At 38.5% G+C, this 15688-nt stretch overlaps 1 long non-coding RNA gene across 1 annotated transcript in view; it reads left to right on the top strand.

Moving 5' to 3' along the window:
• Positions 1-15688, top strand: part of LOC132425725 (uncharacterized) — a 211695-nt gene that overhangs the window by 26105 nt on the left and 169902 nt on the right. The window contains exon 3 of the long non-coding RNA XR_011246458.1: positions 14831-14934. This is a non-coding gene — a long non-coding RNA (uncharacterized lncRNA). The remainder of the gene's footprint in view (positions 1-14830; positions 14935-15688) is intronic.

The raw sequence follows: 15688 nt of genomic DNA, 5'->3' as shown, positions 1-15688 counted from the left end.
ATTGTTTGGAAGTGATGGATCTGCTAACTGCTGTGTAAAATAGAAGAAGGGTAATTTATTCTCAGTGCGGCAGAAGTAAAGCAGTTTCTGACTGAGATCAGGGTTACTGCTGGCAAGTGCTGCTTCAGGAGCCAGAGTGTGGCTCTGAGTTCCACTCTGCCACTGATTAGCTGTGAGACCTTGGGCAAATCACTTAGCCTATCTATACCTGTTTTATATCTGTCAAATGCACAGTTCGTGGGCGTTTTGAGAGGTTTAAGTGAATTAGTATGTGTAAAAATAAAAATACTTGGCACATATATGCAAATACCCTGCCTATTTTAACCACTGTATGTGTGTTAACTATTATTAAGATTTTTAGGAGGAGCAGGTAGTCATGATTTGTAATACCTTTAAATGGAATAGGTTATTGGAATGAGATCAGATGTAAGAATTTTTTTTTTTTTTTTTGGGGTACGCGGGCCTCTCACTGTTGTGGCCTCTCCCATTGCAGAGCGCAGGCTCAGCGGCCACGGCTCACGGGCCCAGCCGCTCCGCGGCATGTGGGATCTTCCCGGACCGGGGCACGAACCCGTGTCCCCTGCATCGGCAGGCCACTGCGCCACCAGGGAAGCCCCAGATGTAAGATTTTTTAACTGTGTTCATCGACAGGGTAATTTGCACACCTCTGAAGGGCTGGATTAGATTTCTGAATTGTCTTTTTCTAATTTTTCTCCCAGGATATATAAAGTTGGTTACTTAATAAGAAAATTAAAAAGGAAATTCTATATTAAAAAAAAATTTACAGGGTATTCAAAAGGTGTTTGAATGAAAAAAAATTACAGTTGAAGGTTGAATACTGGAACAGAAATTAGGGGTTGCAGAGCTCTGAGTCCACTTTAAATATTTAATATTGTTTTGAGATTACTTAACCTCTTCATCTACATTTCTCAGTTGTGAAATGGAGATTGCAGTATTAATTTATCTCACACCTCCATTGTAAGAATCACGTGTAAAGTGAGATTAAAGTTAAATGTTCCTATTTATTATTGGTTGTATTAAGGTGTCAACTCCTATTTACCAAGTATTGCTTTTTAAAAAAAATAAGTTTATTTATTTATTTTTGGCTGTGTTGGGTCTTTGTTGCTGCGTGTGGGCTTTCTCTAGTTGCGGCAATGGGGGCTACTCTTTCTTGTGGTGCGCGGGCTTCTCATTGCAGTGGCTTCTCTTGTTGTGGAGCACGGGCTTTAGGCACGCAGGGCTCAGGAGTTGCAGCACGCAGGCTCAGTAGTTGTGGCACACGGGCTTAGCTGCTCCGTGGCATGTGGGATCTTCCTGGACCAGGGCTCGAACCGGTGTCCCCTGCATTGGCAGGTGGATTCTTAACCACTGTGCCACCAGGGAAGCCCCCAAGTATTACTTTTAATATAAATACGGTTGAATAATTTTTTGTAGTGTTAACGTAACGAATCCATAGGTTTGTAGACACTTGGTGGGAGGAAATGTATCTCTTTTAAATTGTATGTGTTTCAGATGAATTGATATTGTTTATTTGTGGGTTCTAAGCACACATTTTAATAATTCAGATGGCAGCTATCTCTATAAAATACAAAGCACACGGGTTATAACGTTGCAAAAACAGATTTCTTATTTCTGCTCTTAAAAACTGTTTTTTTCCCTTTAAACACATAACCCACTTAAGCTGTCCGATTGTCAGTGTAGCGGAGGGAAGTTCACATATTCTAAAAAACCCCCAAGATTTCCACAGGATTCGCTACGGTTTACTCTGCGCCTGCGGGAGTGATTTAATAGGAAGTTATAGGAATAGATTCTGCTGGAGCCCAGCCATGTTGAAATGAACCACGTGACCTATAGGGCTCTTCCGGTCATAGCGCCAACGTGCCACATGGTGGCAGCGTTTCTGAGAAGGAGTTCAGACCACAGCCTGGTTCCGTCAGTGATTCCGGCAGGATGGAACGTTCACGCGTTTAATGACTGAGCCATAAAACAACTGTGAGGTCCTCCATTTCTTGGAACGTCAGGTGAGGAAATATTTCCCAACAATGACCCGCTACACATAAACAGGGAACACAGAGGCCAAGGGAAGCAAAGCATTCTTTTCTGCTTCGCTGTTTTCAGCAAACCCAGGTGAACGCCATGGGCTCCTTCCCCGTTTCCCGCGCTGGCTCAAGAGGTTGCCGATTCCGAGGCTCACGCAGAGTAAAGGCCTGTGAATTCATGGTTAAAGAACGTGTCTGGGATGCTTCAGAGATGAGAGGATAAAATGGTTTGTGATAGAGGGGGTTCTGTAAAGTATGAGATGGATAGTGCGTCATTCTGAGTTTTGAAGAGGCTCGTGCTTCTTGCTTTTCGTCATTAAACGTGCTGCTGGCATTTTTTTCTGAGTAAGATTTTCCAGCTGTCAGAATTAATGTGTTAAATGATTTGAATCAGAGAGGCTTGATCTGTAGCATTTCCACATTATTTCCATTCTTGATTAGGTTAATCCTGGGTTGTTAAAATCAAAAGGTCAACATGATCAAATTCCTTCTAAATCTTGTATGTGGAAAGGAAAAAGTTTAGTTGTTAAACTGGAATGAAGAGTGGGTTGTGATCATAAAATATAGGCACTATAAGAGGATATGTGGAAACACAAAGAACATATTTTTTTCTCGAATTACATGAAAATTCTCATATAATAGGAAAATTTGTGTCCAACTGTTTTGGTGGACTTTATTATACTGACTTCTAGTTTATTTGGATATTTCTATTTTATTAAGTATAATAAACTATTTCGACTGTTAAAGCTCTATAAATAATTATTTTTTCCCTCGAGTCAAGGTTCAGATAAAAAGCTGATCTTGGTACCATTGCCAATCTGTCATAGAGAAGTTGGGAATGATATCTAATAAGAAGCCTACCACTCATCATTTCATCATATATAGACTAGGGAAGCAGGGAATTATTTATTAGAGGGAGGGAAACAAGGGTTGAAGATAAGAAGGTTTTTTTTTTTTTTTTTAAGTTCAGACATGAAAGTAGAACATTTCAGAAATACAAAACAGATACGCCGTAAAACTTTTTATCCCATTGCTCAATAAATTAGTCAACAAAATTTAAAAAATGGTCTTAAAAAATGGTCTTATTATCAGAAACATTAACATCACTTAAAACAAAAGAAAAAAGTTTCATTTTAGACCCATAGAATTGTTATAGAGTAAATAAATCTTCAATAAATTGTTAATGATTAACCACTCAACCCTCCATCCATAGCAACTAATTCTGAGCATAGAGTTCTTGCTTATCAATATAATGCATGGGCACTATGCTTGAGTCCATATATCATATATTGATAGCTATTATTTGCCAGTACTCAAGAATCTAGCAGTATTTCTTTGTTAAATTATCATCACTAACTTTGAGGCCATTCTAACATTCTTTAAATGATAGATTCTTTAAAGTGGACTTAAATTATTAATTTTTTTCTTAAAATGGTACCCTTCTTACCCTCCTGGAACCCATTTATTCATGAAAATCAACTAAGAAATTTAGAACTTGTGCAGCCAATGGAGTGAAGGGGGCGTGGTTTAACAGTAAATTCAGTGGGATGTGGACAGAGAAGGCATAGGGTGGAGACCCTGTGTCTACACTGGTGTTGAAGGGATGAGTGTTTTGAGATTGGCATCAAACAAGAAGTGTTTCTTCCCATCCAACAGCAATCATAGCAGCATGGGACTCGTGTGTTTTGCTATATTTTAAATCATGGATAAAAAAATTAATGTACTTTTTATAATAATATTAATAAAAATAAAACCTTTTTTTTTTTAAAAGGAGGGAAATCACTCCCAACGTATGACTCTAATAAGTCAATCTTTGATGTTCTGAGGATTTTATATTCTTACCTCCCCAAAATGGGTTTTCTAGAAGTATTTTCTCAATATGGGTCACATGAATTTCTTTCAGATTCTGTTACACCAAGAATAGGAGATCAAGGACAAAGTAACTGAAAAGGTTGGCTTGTTTCTTTCCTGCAAAATGCCGCCTGTGGTTTTAGCAGTCAGTTTCGTTGCCAAACAGATCAGGAACACCAGCCTTCTCCATAATCTGGAGGTGTTTTTAGACTTCTCTTTCCCACACTCACTTGTCTTCATTTCCAAGCATCTGTGGATGAGATTGGTTTAAACAACCTATTAATTTCACTTTGTTCGTGATGAAATTATTCAGGAATCAGAGCTGGTGACCAATTTCTCTCCTCTTTTTACCCATTTCATGCTTAACAAATTTCTACTGCTTGTTTTTTTCCATAAGAAATCCTTCCTTGTAGTTTACCTTTTCTATTGTAACAAAGAGTAAGCCCAGAACTTCTGCCTTTGCTCATTAAAAGGAGAGCAAGAATGGGAATTATATATGTTTTCATGGAACACCTATAATGTACTAGATTTGAAAGTATATATTATGTCTAATATGCTTAACAATCTATGAATTCAGTATTATGATCTTAATTTTTCAGTTAATTATAATAGAAGCCATCTACTTGCAGTCACTTCTATATACATGATTATATTCAATCTTTGCAAGCACAGGAAACTCTGCTCAGTATTATGTAACAATCTAAAGGGGAAAAGAATTTCAAGAACAATAGATACATGTATACATATAACTGAATCACTTTGCTGTACACCTGAAAGTAACACAACATTGTTAAAGGTACTCCAATATAAAATAAAAATCAAAACAAAACAAAACAAACAAACAGAAGAGACAATAATCTTGTCTGTAGTAGGTTCAAATCTAATAAAAATGTAAGGCTTTATTTTTCCACATATGCTACCCAGCTAGTGTCGTGGTATGGTCATGACACAATGTGAGAGAATGTTAGTACATCTCTCCTAGTCTCACACTGTTATGAATCACCAATTCAAAATACATGATTGCTGATTGTGGGTTAATATAGTTAGCTTCATATTTAATACATATAATGACCTTAAATATTAGTTGTCTTGATTAGCTAAATTTTGAGTGAATCGCTCATCATATTTTAACAGGTCCAAAAATCTAGACAAAGGCGTATTTCATGGTTAGCCTTATGTCTTACTATATTTGGTACTTATAGTATCTACTGTAATAATTGTGGTAGGTACTGCTGGCTGTGCACAGAAGATTCATATTCTTCAGAGTAGTTGCTGGGAAGCAGCTGCCCAGATGAAACTACATTTCCCAGCCTTTCTTGCACCTGGGTGTGGCCATGTGACTAGCTCTTGCCAATGGAATGTGGAATAAAGTGATATGTTTCACATCTAGGCTGAAGTGCCTAAAAACTAAGTGTGTCTCCTCCATAGTCGTCTTCTTCACCATTTGGCTGAATGGAGAGGACTCTGAAGCATTTTTGGAGGGCAGAAATTCAAGGAGGAGATAGCTTGAACTATCTGTTGACTGGGAACCCTGGTATTGGATAGTGTATGAACCAGAAACATGCTTCTGTTGCCTTATATCACTGTTACCTGTTATAATAGCAGGTGTTACCTTAATGTAAACTTGTGCACATAATAATGTTCAATCCATAGTTTTTGAATGTTAGTATCTGTGTGCCAGATCACTAGACACATGAGACTGGATTTAAACTGTGGTGTCATAACACACACACACACACACACACACACACACACACACACACACACACACATGATTTCTATCTTATAATTCCTATTTATATAAATTTCTATTCATTTTTGATTCCCCATTTCTAAAGCACTGAATTAGTCCTTGTGAAATTCTCATATATTAAAATCGGAGTTGATTATTTTATACAATAAGTACATCACTCAATTCTAAAAGGTGACGGTGTGTAGTACCAGTAGATATCTTAAGTGATTAGGTTACCAGGTTTCTCTTGATCGTCCGTTTTTGTTTTTCCCACTTTTACCAGAAGAGAATTAGTCTTGATACAGGTTTTAGTGGATAGAGTCCAGTGTTGGAAACCAGGGAAACTGAGTTCTTTCTTGATTATACTGCCAGCCCCATTAAATGTTGTTACGTTAGTTTGCCTGTGAGGAGAGAGAGGCTACAGTTATCTCTCAATAAATAATAAATTGATCTTGCAGCTTCTGATTGTTCACACGGCATCATTTGCTTCTACTTCGTAATTAGACCACCTGGCTTTTGGGCACCTTTTGTTTTCTGGCCTTGTGTTCACCAAGGGGCAGACAGGCGAGTAGAGATGCAGTTCAGAGCCATTTATCTAGTTATATTTGAGAACTTGAAGTCGTGTTCTCTGAAAGTTTTGGATGACTTCTGTTCTCTGCTAGGAATGTGTTTACAGATTAATTTTAGTCTCAGTTGCCTTTTACCAGATCAACTATTGTGTAAGTGGTGAATTCTAGGAAACTTGAAGAGTTTTAAAACATTTCACCATGGTTCCCGCTATGGAGGTGACCATAATTAGAGGAGACGGGAGGTTAAGTTAGAAACTGTGTATGTTTGGGAGTTGGAATTTTGACACTTGCTTGTATAGCTCACTGATATTCCCCAAACCGTAGTTGCCTTTTGGTCTGTGGATCGTAGCTTGGCCAGAGGTGAGCCAGAGTTCTTAGTGAGGCAGTGAAAGAAGTCGTGTATGGCATCTCAGCAGAGCTGGAACACCCACTCGTCTCGGTTGGGAGGAAGCGGAGGCTGGGAGCAGGAAGGTGGCCTTTTCCCGCTTTTAGACAGTGCCAGAGCGTCTCAGGCTGGGGTTTCACTTTACTTTGTTTATGTGGAGTTGGTTCAGACACAAGTGAAATTGTGGTGTCTTAACCTCTAGAAAGATTTCAAACATACATCTTGCTTCATCAAGCTTGGTCACTTAAGAATCCAGTTTATATTTTAGAGATGATGGCATTCTGAATTTAGAAAGATGAAAGTGACACACTTTAATTTAAATCTCATAATCTTTGAAAGTTTGGGGATGTAAATTAATGAAAACATTTAACTTCTTTTTAAGAAGAAGGATAAGAATCATATACACAGGAAGTCTATTTTCCTTATATATATATATATATATATATTTTTTTTTTTTTTTTTTTTTTTTTGCGGTACGCGGGCCTCTCACTGCTGTGGCTCTCCCGTTGCGGAGCGCAGGCTCCGGACGCACAGGCTCAGCGGCCATGGCTCACGGGCCCAGCCGCTCCGTGGCACATGGGATCTTCCCGGACCGGGGCACGAACCCGTGTCCCCTGCATTGGCTGGTGGACTCTCAACCACTGCACCACCAGGGAAGCCCCTAAAATATATTTTACCTTCATAGTAGTTTCATAAAATTGAGCAACTCATTTAATTCTTGTGGTCCTGTCTTCTATCCTGAGTGTCAACCATGTGAGCTGGAGAACTAGGACCGGGAAATAAAATCAGTTTAATTTTATTCTGCTGTACCAGCTATGTGTGAACATACGGCTATCTGTGTGTAGCTCTTTCTCTCACACGAAGGACTGGATTTTTTTTTTTTTAAACAAAAATCCATGAAACATAAAAATACACAATACATATTTGAACGATCTGGGAAAAGAATGCTACGAAATTAATAAAACTTATAAGTGTTTGAGTAACTTTAGCACAAAAATAGAAAATGTCTAGTTATATGGGCTAGACATGGACTTATAAATATTAAATTTAGTTGCCCTGAAGCAACATAATTTTAGTATCAAATGCTTAAAAACACTAATTTCAGTCAATAGAGTTTAAAAATACGGATTGTAGGTACTTGTTTGGCTAATAAAAAAGTATCTTTGAAAAAAAAAACAGGTAGTAGGAATCCCAAAAGATAAATAGGAGACCTCTATTAAAGATAGCATTTCCCAATCTAGTACTATCGTTCTAGTCCTAGAATCTCCCAAACAGCTGGAAGAGGAATGGTAAGAAGACAGGGCATTGAGAAAAAGAGGGGCAGTTCTTAACTTGAGGTTCTCTTTTAGTTCTAAGATGACTCAGGTTCTAGATGGGCAGAAAATCAGTAAAAATGGCAGCAGTTTTGGTTCAAATAAAAAAAGATATCTTCTGTGGTAAATATATATATACCACATATATACATTGTGTGTGTGTGTGTGTGTGTGTGTGTGTATATATATATATATATATATGTATATACATAATGCGATATTACTCAGCCATAAGAAAGAGTGAAATGATGCCATCTGCAGCAACATGGATGGACCTAGAGAGTATCATACTAAGTGAGGTATTTGTCAAAGACAAATATCATGTGATGTCACTTATATGTGGAATCTAAAAAATGATACAAATGAACTTACTTACAAAACAGAAACAGACTCACAGACATAGAAAACAAAGGTATGGTCACCAAAGGGGAAGAGAGGGGAGGGATAAATTAGGAATTTGGGATTAACAGATACACATGACTATATAAAAATAGATAAACAACAAGGGCCTACTGTATATCACAGGGAGCTATATTCAATATCTTGTAATAACCTGTAAAAGAAAAGAATCTGAAAAAGAATATATAAACATAACTGACTCACTTTGCTGTACACCAGAAACTACATAGCATTGTAAATTAGCTATACTTGGATAAAAAGATAAAAAACAAATAAAGATATCTTCAATGATAGTCAAATCAGTGTATTCAGAAAGCAGCATGGGAATTGGCATGAGCTAGGAGTTTTTTTTTCTTGGTATCTAAGTTTTTAGTCAGGTGCCAAATTGAAAGACTTCAGCTGTACTCATCCTTTGATTTACCCTTCTAGATCAGGGGTCAACAAGCTCTTGGGTCAAATCCACTACTTACTTTTGTAAATACAATCTTATTGGAACATGGCCACGCCCACTTATTTATGTAGTGTCTGTGGCTGCTTTAGTGCTACGACAGTAGAGTTGAGTATCTGGGAAAGAGACCATCTGGTGTGCAAAGCTTAAAATATTTACCATCTGGCCCTTTACAGAAAAGGGCTCACTCCTGTTCCAGATGAAAGCTCTTTCCTTTTTTAACCTATTCTTTAACTCAAGCATGTAAGTCAGTCTCTCACCCTAGTTCCAACACTGTCATTTCTGGCTACATCAAGCCATTTTGTGGTCTGATGAACGGTATTCCACGTGTGGTGTCATATACAGGGACCTGGCTTTGAACCATGCAGTACAATGCTTTCTAGTTTGTTTTCACTCATCCTGATAATGCCTTGCTTAACAGTCAGCATAGGACACTGAATCAATGGTATTAAGGTTGTGTTTAATGATCTTTGGAACTCTCTGCTTATGAGCAATAGCTCATTAGACACAATCTTGTGAAAGTACTTGGAATTTCTGCCATGTGCTCATCTGATACCTGTCACTTTTCCTGCCCTTTCCATATAGTCCCTTGTGAGATAATTATGTAATGATACCTGTTGTTCTCATCTTCTGCTAACTCAAAATCTTAGTATCTTTTGTAAATCTTGGAGTTTTAGTATGAATAATGATCGTACTACCTTTATTAATGTCTTTTAAACATTTAAAGTGCTTTCAGATTGCTGATATGAATTGATGCTTGTAATGGTGTTTGCCTCTGGGAAGGGGATCTGATTGGCTAGAGACAAGGATGGGAAGGAGACTTAAATTTTCACAGAAATAAATTTTATAGCTTTTAAATTTTGTATCATGTGTGCATTAGTTACCGATTACTGTGTAGCACTATTACCACAAATTTAGAAACTTAAAATAACACACATTTATTATCTCAGAGCTTCTGTAGGTCAGGTAACCAGGCATGGCTTTGCTGGGTCCCTTGTGTGAAGAGTCTTCACAGAGCTGTAACTGATGTGTTGGCCAAGGCTGGAGTCTCATCTGAAGACTGGATTGTGGAAGGATCTACTTCCAGGCTTACATGATTGTTGGTAGGATTCAGCTCCTTGAGGACTGTTGTACAGAGAGCCTCAGTTCCTAGGTGTTTATTGGCTGGAGGCCTTTGTTCCTCTCCAACATGACAGCTTGCTTCATCAAAACATGCCAACTGAGAAGGCAGTGGGAGGAGTCTGCTAGTAAAATGCAAGTCAAAATTTTACGTCCTACTCTTCTGTGGGACATCCAATTACCTTTGCCTTCTTCTGTTTGTTAATACAAGTTGTTAGACCATCCCACACTCAAGGGTAGGGAATTACTCGAGGGCCCGAGTACCAGAAATTGGAGATCATAGAGAGGCTGTTTTAGAGTCTGCTTGTCACCACTGTGTGTATTATCTATATTTAGTAAAATTAAATAAATAATTTTAGACATTCAAGACGTAAATGAAAGTCTCAGTATAATGTGTGAAATATAATTTCATTTTTCTAAATAAAAAATGACATGTCCATAAATACATGTATGTCTATAAATGCATACAAAATGGTGGGCATGATACAGATCAATGATTAGTGTCTTTGTTCAAGGTGCTATAACAGAATACCATAGACTGGGTGGCATATAAACAACAAACATTTATTTCTCATAGTTCTGGAGGCTGGGAAGTCCAAGACCAGGCAGCTGCACATTAGATGTCTGGTGAGAGCCCACTTCCTTGTTCATAGATGGCCATCTTTGTGCTGTGTCTTTGCATAGCAGAAGGGGCGAGGGAGCTTTCTCGGGTCTCCAGTACCATTCGCAAGTGATCCACCCTTATGACCTAAGCACCTCCCAAAGACCCTATCTCCTAATACCTACATACTGGGGATTAAGTTTCAACATATGAATTTTGAGAGGGCAAAAATATTCATACTATAGCAGTGATTAATTCTATGGAAGGGAGTGAGAGAGGAATGGGCATAAAGGAGCTTTCATAGTTTAATCTAGGTCTTTGTTTTCTTCCAAGAAAAAGGAGCTAGGATCATTTTATAAAGTTATAGAGGATAAATGGCTTTCCAATGGCGTATGTTCACTTAATCATAGGATCAGGACTCAAAACATAGTTTTCCTAAATGTCACAGTTTTTTTTCCTATTTATTTATTGGATGATTTGTTTATTTCTAAAGTAAATTGTTTAAAATAAACACTAAACTAAATAAGTTCAGAAAACTTATTAAAATTATTTATAAGAATGATAGATATTAGTTTGTCTGTTGATTCCTGGCTAATCTTATTGGATGGCCATCTCTACTCAGTATGTCTGGTAATTAAGCCATTTTTAAAACCATGATAAAACAGAAATCTGTATTTAATCCTATGATGGGGTTACCTGATTTAGCAAAGGAAAATATAGGAAGTCCAGTTAAATTTGAATTTAGTGTTTTGGGGTCATTTTTAACATACCTTAAGGTTTTTTAAATTATAAGCTATAATGAATGCTTAAGACTAGAATATTTTTCTGAAAATTGAGAAATTAAAAAAAGTTTTAAAGAGTCCAAACCTTGCATTATTTTCTTTGAGTCTTCATCATCTTTTCTACTCTTCTGAAAGAGTCGCTGAAATCTCTCCGTGGAAGTATAAAGAAGTAATGTAATTTTGGAGAATGTGATTTACTGGCCTAAGTTAGCCAGATTTGACTTCATGACTATATTCCAGGAAAACAGAAAAGCAAAACTCAGCAAGGAACTAGCCTGCAGCTAAATTTCAATAAACGTCCTGGAGACGGAGCTTTGTGTCAAGATCCTTTGTACATTGATTTAGTAGATTTTTTTTTTGCTGTTTTAAACACATTATTCCTTGAAGTTTATCTCGATGATGTAACATAATTGGATTGCCGACCAATTACTGCATGAGTTCTAAAGTTGCACTCTTTTAGATTGAATAACAGCTCTCTGGTGGGGAAAAGAGGAGGAGCGAACGGGAGTGTGCCATCCTTGTCCTGATTGCTGTCAGCTCCAATCCTCTCATCTGCTGGGCTCAGCTCTGGATCAGAGGGAATGGCCCCGTAGGCTGCACTCCCAAGCCTCCACTCCGCCCGCCTTCGGCCCATTTCAGTCAATAGATGGTGCTGACAGGAGATGGGCAGGCAGGAAGAAGGGGGCAGCCTGGGATTTCTCCTTCTCTCTCCCTGCGTCAGGCAGCATCTCTGACAGTGCCTGTGCCCTCCTTCTGGCCTCAGCCTTCCCCTGGTGGCCCCAGGCCCTGGGCTCTCGTACCATTCCCACTCTCTTCTCTGGTTTTGGGAGGGCAGTGGCCCCGATGGTGTTGTCTCATGGAGCCTACATGGCGTCTCAGAACTTCCATCTTCCATGGTATCAATTCCCTGTGTTGAAATCTTCCTGTTATGTGTACTGGTTTCTGGTTTTCTGGATAGACCTTGCTCGATACAGGGAACATGGAAAGTTTTAGGAGAATATCAGAAAATCAAAGATCCGTGTTTCTTTCTCCTTGACATCGTCTTCAGGGTGTTTCAAATAAACAAATGAGCAACTGTTCCTTTAGCACTAACGCTTTCTCTTTTTCAAAGATCAGAGGCTGCTCAGGGTCTTCCAGAGCAGACGATTCCTAAGAATGTTTGGCTAGTAGAGCATGAACCTGCCCTTTGCCTCAAACCAAGTTTTCTGTTATTTTCTCCAGGAACACAGACAATTTCCTTTTTTTTTTTTTTTTTTTTTTTTTAGTGGAGGGGAGAGGCCATCATTTCTAGGTCAATAATTCTTAAAATGAATCTGTACAGGAAAAGAGAATAAAGAAAGGCAGAATGAAATGGGGAAAAAAAGGAGTTTAGAGATAAGGGGAAGATGGGAAGGAAGGAAGATGACATGGAATCAGATAATGTAACTGTCCTCTCGGACATAAAGGCAATAGCTTTGATTAAAGGGGGATTAAAAAATCTATTTTCTCAGAAATGTTACTCATAACGCTGTAGTTCGTTAACACATTTCAGATATTTGCATGAAATCATAAGCTATAGGCATATAGGAAACGATGTTTGCGATAGCTATTGTAAATACTAATAATCACCACCTCTCAGTGAACTCTTTGTTTGCCAGCAAAGGGAAGGAAAAATCTGTCATAGTGAAAGCAGTGAGCTTGACAGATAGGCAGCAGTGGCACAAACCTGATGGAGGTGAGGGGCCAGCATATCGCCTTGGTTTGTGTAGGTGTAAAACTCCCTACTCCAGAAAATTTACCTTCCATTTTGTGAGCTAAGGGCCTTATTAGCTGACCTGCTAGGCAAGTCAAACCTAGAACTAGAATTTATGGAAGTCACAGATGGGCTCACTGCTTTCTGGAATCAAATATAAGCACCTTTCTTAAAAGTCCCAAGGCGTTATTGCTGTACAGTGTACCGTTATCCTTAAGAGCAAGGGTTTTGCCGTTAGCCTGCTTTGATCACTTTCTAGCTGAGGCATCTTGAACAAGCTAGTTAACCTCTCTGGGCTTCCTTTGTAAAATAGGGACAGAAACAGCACCAGCTTGGTTATGTTACTTGCTTTGATGTTTGGGTTCCACATAAGTTAAGTGAAAAAAAACTCTTGACCATATTTTTGCATGCGATTGTCTACTTAAACGTAATGAAAAATTCCATTTTTAAAACAAATTGTGACAGGCGATAAAAAGCGGATACTGTACAATAATGTGGAACAGAAGATATCGTGGGGCAAGCGAAATGACACACCAACCACACCAAAGGCCGGTCTTCATCCAAAGAAGGTGATATTGTGTAGATGGTGGGATTGGAAGGGGAGGACTCTATTATGAGCTTCCGGAAAACCAAAAAATTAATTCCAACAAGTACTGCTCCCAATTAGACCAACTGAAAGTACCACTCGACGAAAAGCGTCCGGAATTAGTCAATAGAAAATGCATAATCTTCCATCAGGATACTGCAAGACGCATGTTTCTTTGATGACCAGGCAAAAACTGTTACAGCTTGGCTGGGAAGTTCTGATTCATCCACCGTATTCACCAGGCATTGCACCTTTGGATTTCCATCGATTCTGGTCTTTACAAAATTCTCTTAATGGAAAAAATTTCAATTCCCTGGAAGACTGTAAAAGGCACCTGGAACAGTTCTTTGCTCAAACAGATAAAAAGTTCTGGGAAGATGGAATTATGAAGTTGCCTGAAAAATGGCAGAAGATAGTGGAACAAGAGGGTGAATACATTGTTCAATAAAGTTCTTGGTGAAAATGAAAAATGTGTCTTTTATTTTTACTTAAAAACGAAGGCATCTTTTGGCCCACCCAATGTATCTGTGATTTTGAGCTCATAAGTGTTGAGTAGTACTTCTTCACAGTGAACCCATTGATCTACCTACCTGTGGCACTTTAGGTAGCAGGCAGGCCATTTTTTCCCACTTTCTGTTTTATTTTACTAACAACAGCCTCACTTACCTCAACCATCAATGTTCTTAAAAAAATTTTTATCTATTTATTTTAAAACTCTATAGTGCTTTACAATTTTTAAAGTTTCACGTACATGATTTCCTCTAATCCCATAATAACTCCCTTTTTTGAATCCCTTACCCATTTATTGTTCCCCCCCGCTTCCCTCTCCCCACTGGTAACCACTAGTTTGTTCTCTGTGAGTCTGCTTCTTTTTTGTTTTACTCACTAGTTGGGTATTGTTTAGATTCCACATACAAGTGATACCATACAGTTTGTCTTTCTCTGCCTGACATATTTCACTCAGCGTAATACCCTTGAAGTCCATCCATGTTGAGGCAAATGTTTTGACCCCAATCCCTCCTCCCTAGAATTTGGAAACACCTATGGCTTTTGACTAGTTTAATGCTCTCACCTTCTCAAGTGTGCAGTAGTAGCACAGAAGATTCATTAAAGATGACGGCAGAACAACATTTATAGTCTAGAAATGAGAGCACATGTTTGTAAGTAAGAGCAGTGAGGGTGAACAGTCGTTATGTGCCTGGGCTAGAGGGGAGATGGGTCGGGGGGGCTCCAAAGCCCAGCTCACTGTCTTTCTCCTGGTTTTATTCACATAGCCTGTGGAATTGCTACCACACCACTGCTCCTGGACCGCCTCCTACGATGAGACTCTGTGCCATTTTGCAAACACTCAGAAGGATGAAACCTCAGAGCAGCTAAGGTAAATGTGATGATTCACAACTTCTTTTCAATCACTAGTTCGTGAACAGAGGAAAGAAAAATGAACATAGTGAAGGCAGTGAGGTTTGATAAATAGGCAGCAATATCACAATAGAGGAGAGGAAGCTGGACTCAAATGGGACAGCTATTCCCTTTGTCCTGGATGTTCACACTGGTTGCATGAGACACCTAGACACGAAGGAATGCCATCTCTCCCGCTATGTGCAAGGAACGGCATGTCTCCTGCACAATTTTTCTAGGTCATCCTCAAAGTAGTAGTATTTCTCTCCTCTAAATTACCATAGAGCCTTTTTTTTTTGAGTTTTATTTTATTTTATTTTTTTACTTATAAACAGTAAGTTTATAAGTAAACTGGTTAGAAGCTGGTTAGTCCAAGATCAGGGCACCAGCAGATTTGGTGTCTGGTGAAGGCCACTTCCTGGATCATAGATGGCAACTTTTCACTATGTCCTCATGTACCATAGAGCTTTAAATTTCCTCTTTTTTATGGTAATTAACATCTCTTCTCCCTCTCAGTTGGATGAGAGTGGGAGAAAAGGGAAAAAATAATACAAAAAATGAATCCAAATAAAAAGATGTGGTAATATCAAATAAGTTATTTTGATGGTGTGGTCAAGAAAGGCCTCTTTGAGGAGATGATGTATAAGCTGGGATCTAAAGAATGAGCAGGAATTGGCTATAAAAGCAGAGAAAAGAATGGTCCAGAGAGACAGAACACCATGCACAAAGGCTCC

This window comes from Delphinus delphis, chromosome 5 (genome assembly GCF_949987515.2).
Source record: "Delphinus delphis chromosome 5, mDelDel1.2, whole genome shotgun sequence".
Lineage (NCBI taxonomy): Eukaryota > Metazoa > Chordata > Mammalia > Artiodactyla > Delphinidae > Delphinus > Delphinus delphis.
The sequence above is the reverse complement of the archived record's forward strand: the minus strand, read 5'-3'. Positions and strand labels throughout refer to the sequence as shown.